This window comes from Camelus dromedarius, chromosome 26 (genome assembly GCF_036321535.1).
Source record: "Camelus dromedarius isolate mCamDro1 chromosome 26, mCamDro1.pat, whole genome shotgun sequence".
Lineage (NCBI taxonomy): Eukaryota > Metazoa > Chordata > Mammalia > Artiodactyla > Camelidae > Camelus > Camelus dromedarius.
This window is the reverse complement of record NC_087461.1, coordinates 9,576,417-9,592,855: the sequence shown is the minus strand read 5'-3', so window position 1 is coordinate 9,592,855 and position 16,439 is coordinate 9,576,417. Positions and strand designations below refer to the sequence as shown.

Below are 16,439 nucleotides of genomic sequence, written 5' to 3'. Positions count from 1 at the left end.
GGGCTGCTTTGTAGGGTTTTCCTCTTCTGTAGAGAGTCACATGCAATGATATTTGTCAAAGGAAGGCTCCAAATTTCTGTTTGAAGGACCTGTTGCTTTTTAAAGTACCCCCAGACATTTCCAAGGACAAGAAACCAGAAGTTACAATCATTTTTTTTGTTTGCTCATATTTATGATTTATTTTTCCTCTTGTGGCTATATTAAGTGTAATGAAGTCAACTTTTAATTTGTTTGAATTAAGCGTTTGTATCATTGCATCATTGGAATTATAAATGTATCAGAATTTGCCTGTGTTTAATTAGTAAACTATGAAAAAGGGTTTAGATTTAGAAGAAGGAATAAAAGAAAAAAACCTAAAAATAAATTATTCTGTTTCTCTTAACATGTGTTATTTTTGATAGAATTGATTTCCCCCAAAGTAATTTAAATATTTACTTTTATTGTATAATTATTGTGAGGTCTTTGAAGGCAAGTGGCATTCTTTGATCATGTTTGAATCCTCCAGAACATGGTGCCTTGACTATAAAGAGTAAGACAGAAGTAGAAATTGCCTTCACAATTCCCTTACTTGTGCCTGTGTGTTTGTTACACATGAAACATTTGCTGTGGACATCACATCCCACCAGGCTCTGTAGATTGCAGAAGAAAATGAGAAACCACTTTTTGCATGCATTTATGTCCATGGTAGGATGCATGAAGGTTGGAAAAGGCTTTCATGGAGAAGGAGAGCCTTAGTGCAACTCGAAGGCACAGATGAGGGAGAAGATAGCATTGAAATGAGCAAAGGAAGGTAGGAGTGAATATAAGGTTAGGAACATGCGGCGTCTACTTGTGAGAGTGCAGAGAGAGACATCATTACTGAAATGTACATTGAGGCAAGATTGTTTTCATATTTTCAATGTGCAGATTTCAAATGTGTATCTTTAAATCCCACCCCCTCCCCACTGCCAAATTCTCCGAAAGGAACCACCTTTGAAAGCAATCGCTGACTTAAACATTCTGAGTGTTTGCTATGTGCCAGGCCCTTTGCTAGGAGGTGGGCTATAAGGAGGAATAAAATAGATGTGACCCTTGACCTCATGGAGCTCTCAAGTTACCCTGTAACAGGTGAGCAGGTAATTGCAGCCCAGAGATAAATGCTTGATGGCGGGAAACACTGTGTTCGTATTGGAGAATTCACTGACCAAGTTTGGGAGGTAAAGGAATCGAACCCTTGCCGTCACTATTTGAAGATAGGTTTTGAAGGATTTTACTGATTCATTTTCTTGAGTAGTGATTCATGCCGTTTGTGTCTCAGTAGGTGCATCAATTTTGTTTTCAAATTTCTGTGTGTGTTTTCCTTATTCCCTGCTTGCCCGTGAATTCTGGGCTTCCAGAAATTCTACTCAATATTAATCAAAATTAATCATGTAGGATTACATATAAAATGTAAAAAAATGCTCATTTGTACAGGAGTATTGATCAGATATTAATTTCAGGATGGCTAAAAATTAATATATAAATATTTGCATGCATTTAAAAGTTCAGATACATGTTCTCTCTGTTTTGGTTTTCAGTGCTCAAGAAGTTGAAGGGTTTTGAAAGTAAAACTGTGGTCATTTTTCGTCATCTCTTTCCTATTCCCAGCCTCTGTAGTGATAGTCTTGAGTTAAACATTTTTCTTGACTGGGTCCAAACTGTTGAGAAAACATTTTGATTGTAAAAGCATACATGCCTCTGAAGAGCCACATGTGCGTGTGTGATGTGTGTGTTTGTGAACATATGTGCCGTGTACACATGTGTTTGAGTAGCAAGCTACTGAAAGGAACCGGGAAACATCAGTTGGTGCTATTTGGTTTCCATCTTCGGTGTTCTTGGCCCACTCTGTGCTGACAACGAATCTCTGGGACATCCCCTCAGTGCTGTGGGGTCTTTTCCTGCCAAATATTGTTCTCTTGCAAGATTAAATAGCTGTATCCATGTGGCCCGAATCTTGATCCTGCTGAGAATATTAAGACTCCTGCAGGTTGTAATACAGATTAGCCGGTGAGAGCTCTGCTGGAAAAATAAAGTGAGTTTCTCTAAATGAACTTAGCAACTGCTGTGAACCTTTTTGTGTCCTCCAGCATGAATGTGGATGCTGGCAGTTAACCATGTATTTCCCTCATTTTCTCCAAAAGTTGCTCCAGTCCACCCCTGGGCATTTATTGTAAGCATGCTCATAACTTTATTTCACATTTATGTTTCACCAGATAAGGCATTGATGTATTAAATTACTAAGCACTGGGAAGGGTAGGTCACTATTTACTGCATTTATTTAAGGAGGAAAACCTTTTTTTGTACTTATAAAAATAATTTAATGTCACTTATATAACTAAATAAACTACACCACAGGGTTGTTTAGAGTAAAATGATTAGCATATTGCATTTTGAGCATAGGCTTTATGTTATTGGTCAAAAAATAGTGAAATATTTAGCAAGAGGCAGGACAGATGGCTAAAATTATTTGCATTGCTTCCAACCTCTGTTCCATTACTATTTCTGCTTCTAGGGTTAGGTCATAATAACCTTTGAAGATTCTAAATTCTCCAAAGAATATGGTGCTTCTCCTTAAATGAACTAAATTAACAAGTCAACAATAACAATACTAAACTCTAACGCAGAGAACACACAGATAACCTGAAAATGATGTGTCGTCTGTTAGATTTTCTGATCGCAGGCTTCTGGATAAGTTCATCGAACACTTTTCTATTTTTGGGGACCCCTCACCTCACTTATGCTTATGAAGCATGTGCTCAGTCTGCCTGTGAGACAGTCCTTCCATCTGCTTCCTACATTCTTACCCACTTGTCTCCTGACACCTCCTGTATGTGTGTGTGTGTGTGTGTGATTTCTCAGTAAAAATGTCTGTGACTGTGACTTGTAAATGCCAAAGCATGACACAACTGTAAGGCTCTTACACTGATGAGCACTGTGTTTACTGTTGCAGATTGCTCCCTAGGTCATAACTGCAATTACTACAATAATAATTTTAATATTAAATAATTAGTTAAATTATTATTTTTTAAATTAACCACCATAAGCACAAACTGGGGGTAAAAAAATGTCCCAAGAAAAGGCACAAGAAGAGGGGAGAAGTACTGGTTTGGCAGCTTTTAGCCTGTCTTCATAAAACAGCCTATGTTCTGTGGTTACCGCAGATGAGGGTGTTAGACAGAGAACCACGTGACCTCAAGTCTGTGTTTTTCTGAATACTTTTGATGTTAACTTGCAGCTCTACCACACTGTCAGTAAAATAATTGGGTCTAGAGCCGAGGTCTTTTGACCTCTGGCCTGGTTTGTCTTTTTCTTTGGATGCATGACTCTGAGTCACATTGGTGAGCACTGTTGAAATTTGCAGTCATTCAGAAGTAGACTTTCAAGGTGCATTAGACAAAAGAAAAGGACTCCTAATTATTACACTGTAAATCCTCTAAAATACCACAATGGCTCAGAAAAACTCATCAGTTCAAGTACACACAGTATTAATGTGTCAACCTTAGTAAATGTCATTGGGATTTCCATGCCTAGGACTCCTGATTTCAGTCCCCCAGTATTGAGACCACATCCCCCCAGTTTTAAACTGTAAATTCTATTACACAAACAGAGCTGTCTACTAAAACTTATGTACGGTTTAAAGAATGGTAACAAAACGGGCCCCCAAGTACCCAATACTCAGCTTAAGAAACAGAACATTTTGGAAACCTTTGAAGGCCCCTGTGTTTCCCTTAGGTTTATACCTCATCCCCATGACCAGCGCCCAGCAACGCAAGGGCCACTGCATCTTGAAAACACAGATTTTCACGTCAACATGATGAAAAAGATGATATGAAAATGCAGTTCCCATATATGGAAGCCATGTACCCGTTTTGGAGGAAACCTAACTGGCTTCTGCAGGTTTGAAGCACACCCGGTTGGCAGGTTTATCCCGCATTCAGCCATTCCGGACTCAAGCCTGAGACTGTCTGTCATTGTGACACTGTGCCCCCCGTTTGTGCTTAGATGACACCCACTCCCTGATTGGAGGACGAGGGGTGGGAGCAGACGTTCACGAGGGGCTCACTGCGCCGGGCACCATCTCTTGCATTTATTTCATTTGTTTTTCTCAACAGTCCCTAAAAACAGCTGCCATTAGCCCCGTGTCACAGCTGGAACAAGCGAGAGAGAGTCAGTAAGTTTCCTAAGTGCACACACCCAGTGAGGAGCAGAGTGGGGATGTGCGTCTAGGGGTTCTCCTGACTCCAAAATGCAGACTTTTCCCTCTGCACCAGGATCTGGGGATCGTTGCTTATATGTTATCTCTGGGGCCCTTGTGTAGAGCAGATGTCAAAGACGTGAGCTGCTTTTTGTTAACGCAGCAGTGAATTTGTCCTTAAATGGCATTTTGGAGCCCATGTAGTGATGTCAGGACCACGTTTAGAAGTTTCAGGTTTGTTAACACCGGGAACACAGCTTTATCACCGAGGAGAGGGCTCTCCATCCTGTCATGCCTTCATGTCTGGAGCACATGAAGGCTCTGCATTGCCCCTGGGGCAGCGTGAGCCTGGGACTTAACTCATGTGAGACTTGAGGTTAAGATTTAATGCAGATTCTCCTTTAAGATGCTCTTACTTTTTCTGTCCCACCTTCCTCTGAAGGCACCTGCAAGCTGCGGAGACAAGGTCTAAGCATAGGGCCCTCTCAGCCCGGAGCACACCGCACAGCCTGGTACGTGTGTTAGGGGAGAGATGAAGTGTCTGTGTTTGGGGCTCATGGAGGCAGGTACTCAGCCCTAGGTGGGTGTGGTGCTGGTCATGGATGGCTTGCAGAAGGTGGCACGAGATGAGCGTCTAAAAATGAATAAGGATAGAGATAACTGAGGAAGAGGTGATGGTGAAAAACTTCCCACAACATAGAGAAACCGCCTATACATGGAGTCAAGAATGAAATTGCACAGTGTGTGTGAGAAACAGCAAATGCGAGTTTTATCCTGAAGATTTGAGGAAGTAACTAGAAGATATTTTTAGTGTGAGAAGACACCAGATTTTAGGGTTATTGACCGTCTGAATGTTGGGAGTGGTTTATCTAGTCCTGTTGTAAGCTTGGCCCTTCCATGGGTGGGCTGTCATTGTAACTGTCTCCATGGGATCTTGAAGCCCCTCACGTCTGGCTGTTGGGCCTGGGGTGATGATAGCACTAGTATTGTTAGGGCTCTGCTTTTGCAGAAAAACAAACAAACAAAAATTGTGATTTCTTGTATCTCCGTATTTTTGAGCTATGCCAATTTGAAAAAAAAGAAGCAGTTTTATTGCATGGATTTAGAATTAAATGACAAAGGTTGAGCACAGGTGTCTGTGTGGTATGTAAATAGGGCAGTGGTGTGTTCACGCCCCGACTGCGATACGAGCCTGGGATGGCTAGTCTCAGATGCCATGTCAGGTTGGCAGGTCTAAGAGTGTAAACCCGTATAAATATGCATGCCTTTAGCATCGCATGCAGATGCTACATTAGTTCCATACAAATATGCAGAGAAAGATCTCCCTTTCTAAAATGCCTGCAGTTGGGGTAAATTTATTTTGCTTTAATAAAGGTGAAGCCTAAGATTTTGTTATTTTGTTTCCAAAAGTTAGATGGCAAACCAAAGAGCAGCTAACTTTAGCTCAGAAACTTCACTGTGTCTTGCTCATCAAACAGGCCGGAGATCACAGCCATCAGTCAGCACAGATGACCACGTTGTGCATGGAGATGATCCAAGAGATGACCTGGGGTCCCTGGTATCCTCAGGACACTGGCTGGAAATCATCTTTTTCAGCAGCTTAGAAGGATGCCCATTTGAGATTATTTTCCTTTGATTCCTCAAGACAGGATGCAAAGGAACAAAATCCTAGCAGTTGAGTATTTTTGAAAGACTCGGTTTTTATGTGTGTATGGAATTGAGGACTTGATCCTAGTTAAAAGCAAAGGAAGTTAGTTCTGAAATTGTAGCAAGATACATGGGTAAGAAACAAGAAAAAAACTTCCTACAATATGTGGATTATATGATCAAGTCTTAAGGCTCTTTGAACTTTGAAAATGACCTGTTTCAGCAGGACATTATATCTCCTTATGCTTCTTATCTCCCATGTCTCAAATGGGAGTGACAATATTTGATGCTTATTTTAAGTTGAGAGGAGGAGTGAAAGCCTGGCTTGAAAGCCCTTTGCAGAAGGAAGGCACTGCTACAGAAAAATGCGAAACCAAGCTCTCTCTAAGGCGATAGGTACGTGGAAGGATGATTAGCTTTCCTTTTTGGCTTTTTATACTTTTATTAAAACATAATTGAGAAACACGGGGAGAGCGTGTAGTCTGGCTGGAGAGAGCCTGGGAAATGCGTGGGTGGAGGGGGCGGGGGACGCCGGGCGCACATCAGGGAGCTCCGTGTGCGGCCAGATGCTCCCTGAAATCCCTCCGCGTCACACATCGAAAGCCAAGCGGTGGTAATTATTCCTGAGGATCCCAAAATGTTTCATTCTGAAAGGGGGATTAATACCAGGCAAAAAGTCCTCTCTTTTATGAAAAATCCAGTCTTCTTCTTCCTTATGGTTATGATCTTCTAAAAAGAATATTTAAGAGGAACTGGTGTTCCTGGCCCTGAAAAAGAGGCGACCTGACCTCATTATGAAGGTGGGAGGATGTTCAAGTCTGTTGAACAAGGTTGGATGATGAGATCATTTTGAAGGACAGAATAGGCAATAATTAAAACTGGCAGAAATTAAACCATAATGAACAGTAATCCTAAAGAAAATTAAAACACAGAAAACACTGCATTATTTATTTGGATTCAGTGGGACTGTGCCAAGGGAGAAGCAGCTGGCTTTCTGCTTTTTTGGAATGTTTGTAGACTAGAGAAGAAGCTGTCAGTCAGATTTAAGCTCTCACTTAATTCTTGCTTTTAGGTCAGACCTAACTGTAGAGTGAAGTGGGAGAACAGACACAATTAACGGTGTGGCTCAGGGTGGAGAAGACAGGAACCACAGAGACACGCAGACCTGAGCTTGGATTCTTGACTGCGCCAAGTTCATCCCCACTATGTGCTATTTTCTACTTTCTGTCCTCCGCAGACCTTTGGGCCTTAAAAGCTGATTCTAGAGGCAGAAAAGACTGGGGTTCAAAGGACAGCATCTCCTTTTCTTTCCTCTGTTTCTCTAGGAAATAAAGTCATGAGGGGTTTCTGTCTCATTTATTTCACTGTATCTAAGTTTTCACATCTGTGAAATGGAAGCAAAAAATACTTGAACTTGGAGGATTAGTATGAAAATTGAATATTAGCTCTTATAATGTAATTAAAACACTTGGCCTAGTGCTAGGTGACTGATAGTTTTGTTTTTGTGAAATAGACTGAAAATTGAGAAAAGATCTTGGCGTGAGAATGTTTAGAGTCACTTCACTTTGTTTTTGTAGAAATAGGAAGAGTATTTCAAACCTTGAAATTTATTACTATTTATAACAGGGTTTTTAAATTTTATTTCATTTTATTTGGACATCCTAGAAGTAACATTGTTTTGATTACGGTCTCTCATAGTTTTGTATAAAATGTCTTCATTAATCAATGTTGCAAAATTTTCCTGGGAACTAATGTCTATTACAGAATTTTCATTGGTAAGTGTAGAGTTTGGTCCTGTCAGTGACAATGTGCATACTGAGTTCGTGATTCTCATGTATTCAAGGTGGAAAAAACTCTCATTGATGCAGCTCAGCATAACACGTGTCACAAATGAATTGTTTCCCAATTTAGGCCCAGGATCTAAGATTTTTAGACAAATCCCTAATGATGTTTTGCCTCCTCACAAGCATTAGGATAGACAACATGGTAATTTAAATGCCAGCTTTTAAATAGGATAGAGGAGGTGGAGGGAGGATAGAGGAAAACCTATGTTTCTGCTGGAATTCTGTATTTTAACTGAAAAGAGTTAAAGCTTAAATTCTGCTTCTGCTTCATTAGAAGGCACAGATTCCACACTGAGTATTTGATCTGCAGGAGGAGATCTGTCGGTGTCCATGGTGATGTGCAGGCCATATGGCTTGTTTAAGGCGCGTCACTGCGGTGGGTGTGTCACTTGCTCACCGGGTGCGTCTGCAGTTCTGTTACCTGTTTCTCCCATACAGCGCTTAGCGACTTCGATAGAGAGATGCCGAGCATCGTCTGCAGCGTTGGTTAATACCAGTATTACTTGTACACTCCTAGTTGCCATTTGTCACGTATAGCACAGTCTTGGCAGATTAAAAAAATTTCTGTTATTTTTCATCCAGAAATGAGTTTGTTTTGTGACCTTTGTTGTGGATACTCCTGTTGTGTCATCACACAAAATCCACATCTGAGAGGGGACAGCAGACACCTCCTCAGGGCGACTTCTACAGCATTTACCACACTTTGGCGAAGAACTGATTTAATTTTCTTTCTCCCCGGTCAGCTAGACTGTGGTTCCTTGAGCTCAGGGAATGTGGCCAGTCATATTTTGAACCTCAGCACCAGACATTGTGCCTGGCATGTGTTAGCATCCAATAAATGTTTTCATGAATAAATAAAAATTGTGTGGCCCTTTGTTCACCAATGCAAGGAGTATAAGTTTATTTCCAGATTCATTACCACTCAGACTGTTTTTGAGGTCCTGCCCTGTCTTGCCACACTCTTATATCTCTTCTCCCATTTGGCTCCTAGAAGAGTTATGTCATAGTCTCTTAACGATTTGTCTGTTAAGGAAATGCTAGGTATGTTGTGTGTGCGATGGTTGCACCTTATAGGAATCAGAAGAGAGTAACTGTTGAAATAAACAGTCCTCAGATCTGAGCACAATAAAATTTATTCTTCTCTCACCTAAGAAGCCCATGTGACGGTAGTAAGGGTGGGGTGTTTAAGGGTTCTGCTCCATGTAGTCATTCAGTGATCCGGGCCGCTTCCATCTAATGCCTCTGCTATTGCCTGGACCTTGGAATTCTCCACTGGATGCGCTGCAATGGGAATGCGGTCTGTCTTAGAGAGGAATCATGGTGGGGCGTGAATGGTTTTCGGGACTCAGTCTGAAAGTTGCATACATCACATCCATCCATATTCCACAGGCCAAAATTCAGTCCTGTGAACTCATTTGACTGCAAGGGGCTGGAACTATGGAGTATGCCAAGGAGGAAGGCAAAAAATGGATGTTGGTGGCCACAGTCAGTCCCTGCCATGCAACCTTTTATCAAAGGTCTATCCTACTTAGAGGCAGAAATAGTGCCACACACTTCGTGTCTCCTTTCAGCCTCCAGGATGCATGCCATGTTCTCAGAAGAGCTGAATTTGAGTTTCAGGGAGAAGGAAACATTCTATAGTAAAATATGACTTTGAGTTGAGAGCCCATTCTCTCCCCTTTGTTTTGACTGTGGACCTGTCTCTTAGGTCTGCCTCAGTCACAGATGGGACGAGTGTCCAATCTAAGGTGGGCCTTGAGACCTTGCAATAATATGATAGCAAGGATACAAGACCATTGAGTGTAAAATGCAGACTCGATATGTTTTTGAAGTTAATGAAAAAGTATTTTAAAGTCAATCTGTGCTGTCATGAAAAGTACAAAAATGAAGTGAAACTGACAGCGCACCCAGCTGGCCATGTAGGGAACTGAGAAGTCCCTGATGGTTGGAGGGAAATTACTTCCCAGCCCCTTAGGCATCTCCTCCAGACACTTGAGCCTGCCCGCATTTGAAAACAGAAGCTGGGTGAGGACAGGGACCAGTTGCCAACTGTGCTGAATCCAAATTTCCTGAACTGTCGGGCTTTACTGTACTTTTGGTGGTTACTTTGTAAAGTTTACATTTGCCTGCCACCTCTAGGAATGAATCAGACATGTAATATAATGACATACAGCTAAATTTTGAGGATGATATTTTGTGAAAATTACTTGTGAGTTCTATTCTTTATGAAAAAGTTAGTTTCTGAGTCCATTCAGTGACTTAAAAAATCAACACTTTCTTTTGGGGTCATGGGTAACAATTTATAAATTTACTCTAAAAAACAACTTTAGTTTTCAGGCCAGGAAAGATGCATGTAAATAGTGAATTATGAGTAACCTGAAGCTTCAAATAGTTTGTGTAAATTCCCAGTTTATACCAACCGAACGGCAACACATTGAGAAAATCTGGCCTCTTCCGATGGATTGTGCCTCTTTTTTTTTTTTTTTTCTTTTTTTTGGTCATGCAAACTTATGCATGTATTTTATGAAGTGTTAATACAGTTAGTATCTAATGTTCCTAATTTATGCAATTGGATATTTCATAAATGGGTTTTCTGCATGCAAGCATTTGTACACATTAATATTTATGCAAGTATTCAAATCAATGCAAGGGCATCTGTCTGAATATGTGATAGAAATATGCATATGCATGAACATTTGTACCAGGGGATAAGTCCCTAAAGTTGGTGACTGCTGAGGTTACAGTTTTCAACTTTTGTCCTTTTGACAAAATTTCTTCGACTAGAAAATGCAGGCACACAAATAGCGCAAATACTAATACAGACAAATAAAATGGGTTTATTTAACTGTATTTAATAGAGGTGACTAACAGTCTTTAATGAGCAATCTGAATTTTAGAATATGTAGCAGTTTTCACAAAGAGCATTTATTCTAATATATTGCCAGATTGCCAGTACAAAAAAAAATATTCCGTTAGTCATGAAATAATTTTTGTTAAGAGAAACTCTGTTTCTTTATTGTTTATTTATTTATTTAAGCTTGAAGTTGACCCCTAGAAATAATTGGCTTGGTTAGGACAGGACTTCCTTGGCCTTTTTTAAGGGTGCAGGAAAGAATGTAAAGGATGACAGGATGGGGTTGGGGGGGTGGGTGGAAAGGAAAGGTTCCAATTTCAAATCCTTCGTGGTCACTGTTGATAACACTTGTCCTTGTCATCTCAGGTGATTCTGGCTTCTGGAATCTTTCTCAGATCGGAAAACCTGGCGTCTCAGGTCCAGCCTCCCGAGGCAAGCTAAGGAGCCTCCCCGAGGAGGCCTGGACGTTTCCCGGGCACTGCCGTGCAGCACGGAGGCTGACAGTCCTCACTGCTTCGTGGTCTTCTGATCCCCACCCTGTATCTTTGTTAGTCTAGAGGAAAAACCTCTCTTTGATCTCTTCATAGTTCTTATTCGCTTTGTCTGTTTATTAGGTTCAACTGGCAAAGTGTTTCTCTTGATTTATAAACTTATTTGTTGGTAAGTGTCCAGCTCCCCCAGTCAGCGGTTCATGATAGGACAAGAATAAACAGAGTTGATTCTGAAATATCAGTTTTGCAGTTTAAAGATGTGTGAAAGTTTTCTTTTTTTGCATCCCATTGGCCAGGAATTTAAAATCTACCAGCTGTTTGGAAGAGATGGAGAATTATGGTGTGTCTTTGTCAGGCTTTAAACAACATCTTCCCAGTGAAATCGTGCTTACCTGATTTTCAGCTGAAATGCCAGGGAATTATTATTCATTTTTTTCCTATGGAAAAGGAGGGTTGAGAGAATTATGAATGACTTAGGTGTGAATTTGAAAGGAATTACTTGCTCAGAGTTATACTGTCCTTTCTCAAAGCCCCAATAGTACTTAGTTCCCACGATCAGCTGCGGTGAAGGTGCAGGTTTCTGTTCCTGTGTTTCATACGTGCACGGCAAAGCACATTCAGGATTCACATAGCAGAGATGGCTGATTGAAATGTTCCAGATCCCTAATGGGCACATAATATTATGTCTTTGAACATCTTCCAGTTGAATCATTCTAGGCAAGCCCTGTGGTGTAGCATTCAGGGCCTGGATCACATATGCTTCTGTGTGTTGGGGGAGGCTTGGAACCATTTGCAAGGAGGAGTTTGTCTTCCTTGGGAGTATTTACTTGGTCCACTTCTAAGCAGAGGCCACCTATTTAGGCTCAAGGCAGAAGGAGTAGCCAGTGTAGAAATTTTGCAGTGGGAAGGAGTTTGGTATGTTGTAAGCATGAGGAGAAGGCTGGACACAGTGCAGGGGAAAGTGATGTAGGATGGAGGAGGAGACTAGGCAGGGCCGCGATAAAGACTCGGGCTTTTACTGTCACTATCATGGAGGCCATTGAAAGTTTCAAAGTAGGGGTGTGACAGAATTTGATTTACATTTTCAAGAAGATTAACTTGGCTGATGGGTGAAAAAATTGGATTGCTTGGTGCCCAGAATGAACACAGGGAGTAAGCATGGAGGACAGCTAAGATGTGGTGGCATTGGCTAAGCTGGTGGCAATAGAAATGGGGAAAAGAGGACAGTTTCAGGGCTTACTTTGGAGGTAGGGTTCCCTCAGCCTTCTGCTGAAAAACAAAATATTGAGACTAAAGGAGCAGAGAAAACAAAGGTGTCTCCCAATTTTGGTTCTAACAAATGACTGAATGGCATGGCCATGAGACTTAATTGAGGAGGACTAGGGAAGGAACAAGTGGAACCCTGTTTGGTTGACTATGAACATCCAAGCAGAAGCTACCATTAAGCTCTTCTCTCTACATCATGAAACTCAGGGGAGAGAGCAGGAAGGAAGTATAGGTTTAAGAGACTCATCAGACTTTAGATGGTACTTAAAACCCTGGAAATTAGCTGAGGTCACCTGGAAAGAAAGCACCAAGATGAAAAGAGGGGCCAAGACCAAGCTGCAAGTTCTCCACCCTTTAGAGATGTGGTAGAAAAAGAGGAACAAGACAAGATGTGTCTAGTGAGATGGCAGAGAATTGGGTAAATTAGGAAACAGAAGCCAAGGGAGGAGACTGTTTATAAAAAGGACAGAGGTCAACTGGCAAATGCTGCTGAGGGGGGGGTCAAAGAAAGGGAGGATGTTGAAATGCTCATTAAATTTGGCACCATCAAGGGAGCTGCTGACCTTGGCGAGAGCAGTTCAGTGGAATGGAGGCGATGAATGGGAAAGAGTGAATAGGGGTAAATTGTTCAAGAAGTTTTGCTGGGAAGGGTAGCAAGGAAGGTGGAGGTAAACTTAAGGTGAAAAAATTTTTGTTGTATTTATCATTTTTGTTCATTATTTTCATATGGGAACTACTAAAGCCTGTTTGAATGGACATTGATGACACTGATCCAGTGGAGGAGGAGAAACTGGTGATGCAGGAGAGACAGGAATAACAGCAAAAAGAGGATGGTGGGGATGGAATTTAAGCACAGGTGTGGAGGTTGGTTTTGATGGGATCCAGGAATAGTCCTTCCATTGTACCAGGAGGAAAGCAGAAAGTATGTATCGAGTTAGAGGTGGGTTTATGGTTGGGGTCAAGAAGGCTGGGGGGTCAAGAAGGCTGGAGGGTCACAGAGGGTTGCTTCCACTTTCTGTGAATCTGTGTTTCTGGACTCTGTGTGCTCTGCCTTTCCACTGCCTTTCTCCAAATCCCTTTTCTCAGTGCTTGCAAATCGGTTCTGCACAAGTCCAGTCTCGTCTCAGTCGTATCCTGTGCATGTCCAAGTCTTCTTGTGGGTGTCTGCAAGCATGGGCTGAGTGGTCCTCAGAGTTTTTCTTTTGCCCAAGGGCTGAGATGTCCAGTGTGGCAGCCACTGGCCGCAAATGGCTATTGAGCATTTGAAATGTGGCGAGTGCAACAAAAGAATTGAATATTTAATTTCATTTCAGCTTTAAAACTGATACTTGGTTCACTTATTGGAGAAATTTATTACTGTGTTTGGGATAGTGTCGATATGTAAACCTACTTTTTCTACTATACTGAGTATCTATGATAAAATTGATTTTTATTTATTTTGTAGTAATTAGGCTTATTTATTTAATTTTTTTAAGATGGAGGTATTGGGGATTGCACCTAGGACCTCCTGCATGCTAAGCATGTGCTCTACCCCTTGAGCTATACCCTACTCCCCTCTGATAAAATTTAGTGTCTGGATTGAGAGATGTGCTGTGAGTGTAAACTGTACCCTGATTTGGAAGACTTAGCTAAAAAATATGTAAACTATCTTGTTGGTAATTTTAAATGGACTACATATTGAGATGATAATGGTTCGGATATATAGAGTTAAACTATATTGTTAAGTTGATTCTTAAACATTTTCTTTTAAAAAGTAGCGACTAGATGGGTAAAAATTAAAATGTGGCTCCCATCCTATTTCTTTTGGGGGGCCACTGTCCTGGGGCTGTGCCTGTAAGAAAGGCTCATATTTAGTTGTATACTTGGTCTCCACAAGGAGCAGTGGCAGCTCGGGAAACGTGGCCTCGGAGGGCTGATGCTGCTTGCTCTGAGGTCTCAGGGCTGTGGAACTGGGACTTGAACCCTGGCTCCCTGGCTGCCTGCAGGCTGTGCCCCGGACCTCACGCCACATGGAAGTCATTTTGTGCATTCTTCCTCTTGAGTTATTCTGTGTTTACACTAGGAAAGGATATTTATGTGGACACTTAAAGGACAGAATTTGGTTTTCAACTCAAGCAGTTGAAATTATGACTCTCGGGGTATGGTTTTAATGTGCAGTTACTGACTGCTTTGATTTAACTGAGGATACACAGTTTATAGCAAGGCCTCTCCCTGGCCTTGAACTCAAGGACTAACGGTCAGCTCGTTCATGTTTCTTATTTACGGCTAATGACCACCGTTCGCTCTGTGCACTGGGTCTGCTAGCTAGCACCAGGTGCTGGCAGGCACTTACTTAGTCCATTGTTCCATATTTGATGGCACATTCCTTTTGTCTTGCGATTGTTAAGCTTTCATTAGGAATTCTCGTGAAGAAAAGATTTACTTTTATAGGACTAATTTAAAGTTAATATACATTTCAAAGGGTTATGGTCTACCGTGATGTTCTGTGGGTGTCTGAGGGTCAGTACATCTCAAACGGAAATCAGCCCTTCCTCTTCTTCATTTCCTGTCTTATTTAGTGTCATCACCTCCCATCTACTCACCAAAGTCAGAAACCTCAGTCGTCTTCAACTCCTGTTCTCCTCCTTCGCCCCCAGCATGCCATCATCTGTCGCAGAGAAGTGACTCTCCAAGTCTCTCACCCCTCCTTTCTACCCACTGCCACTGCCTGGCTCAGACCCCCTGCACCTGCCGCTTTTCTTCTTGCCCCCACTCACTTGTGACTGTTCACTTGTTTGCCTTTCCTGAAGCTCATCAGTTGCAGGAGAGGGGCCTTTGTCCCTCACCTCGTTTGAGTGCTCAGGGCTTAGCTGAGAGCTTGTGCTGCTGACAAGGATGCTCAGAGGCTGTGTCTCCTCTCCTCGTGTGCATTCTTCTCTGCCTCCCTCCTGACCACTGCGAGCCAAGCTTAGTCAGCACAAGTCTCCAGCTGGTGCGCAGTCAGTGGCACTGCTGCCGACCCTGGCTGAACGCAAGATCACACGTGGTACCCATGCTCCCGCTTGGTTCATGTGGATCCAGGGAAAAATGTCTCCCTGGCTCCCCCAGCTAATGAGGGACAGATGTCTTTCTTGGAGCTTAAGTCCTCTAGTAATAAGTATCTGGGGAATCAAATTGGTTAGAAATCCCTAGAATACAGTGTCTAATAGTCAATAACCTTGGGACAAAGGGGGAATGACTTCCACATAGGTGTATCGGCAGAGCCTCTGGCTCACTGTTTACGAGCAAAACTTGCAATAGGAACTAAAGGAAAAAAAAAAAAAGAAAAAGAAAAGTGAAAAGGGACTGTAAAAGAAGCAGAAATCCATATAATCAAATCACAAGTTAAGTCCTCTGAGAAGTTAGTCAAGTTTCATAAGGATGGCAGAAGAATGCCATTCATATAAATAATGCCTGGAGTTCCATGTTACCCTATTACTTCAGCTTCTACATTGGGTCTCTCTCCAAAAGGGATGTAATTTCAGAAATGAGCCTGCACCCCTCCTGCCCCTGGTGAAAAGGGAACAGTTATTTCTGTGTATAGAGCAGCAGCAAGATGCCAGTGGCTACTGAGGCAGTCTTCTGCGCCTCTGATGAAGAGATACTGGTATTTTTGTGTGGCATATGGCATTTCATAAGAGGTATGATGGAGAGTTTAGTTAAACAAAATGTTCTTTTCTGCTCTTTCTCAGTTTACTTGTGGCGAGTCTCAGAAGGGTGGGTCCCTATGTTACAAATACCCGTTTATGCCTGATCATACCTACAGACAGCCTACTGAATAAGAGTTTTGTGAAAAATCTTAGAACTTTGGGAGAATGATAGGGTGCTTAGCCAGAGATGAAGAAGAAACTGCCCCAAATATCATTAGTTAGAGGAAGTTCTCTCTGCCTAGATTCCCTGACATGAGCCAGCAGTCAGCATGGTAACTCTCAACCCCAAACTGTGTACTCTGGACAGCTTCTATTCTAGCTTAGTTTGTTTTTAAAATTTTGTTGTACTGCCTGGATTTACAGATATTGGGTTGAACTTAGTTCACAAACTTCCTTTCTGAATGTGAGGGTTACGCACTCGTCAGTAATTTACATAATCAGTAGTATGCACCAGAC

General features: G+C 41.8%; 1 protein-coding gene across 6 annotated transcripts in view; it reads left to right on the top strand.

The window, feature by feature from the left end:
* NEBL (nebulette) overlaps nt 1–16,439 on the top strand; it is a 310,416-nt gene that overhangs the window by 175,186 nt on the left and 118,791 nt on the right. The gene's annotated exons all lie outside the window — the stretch shown is intronic.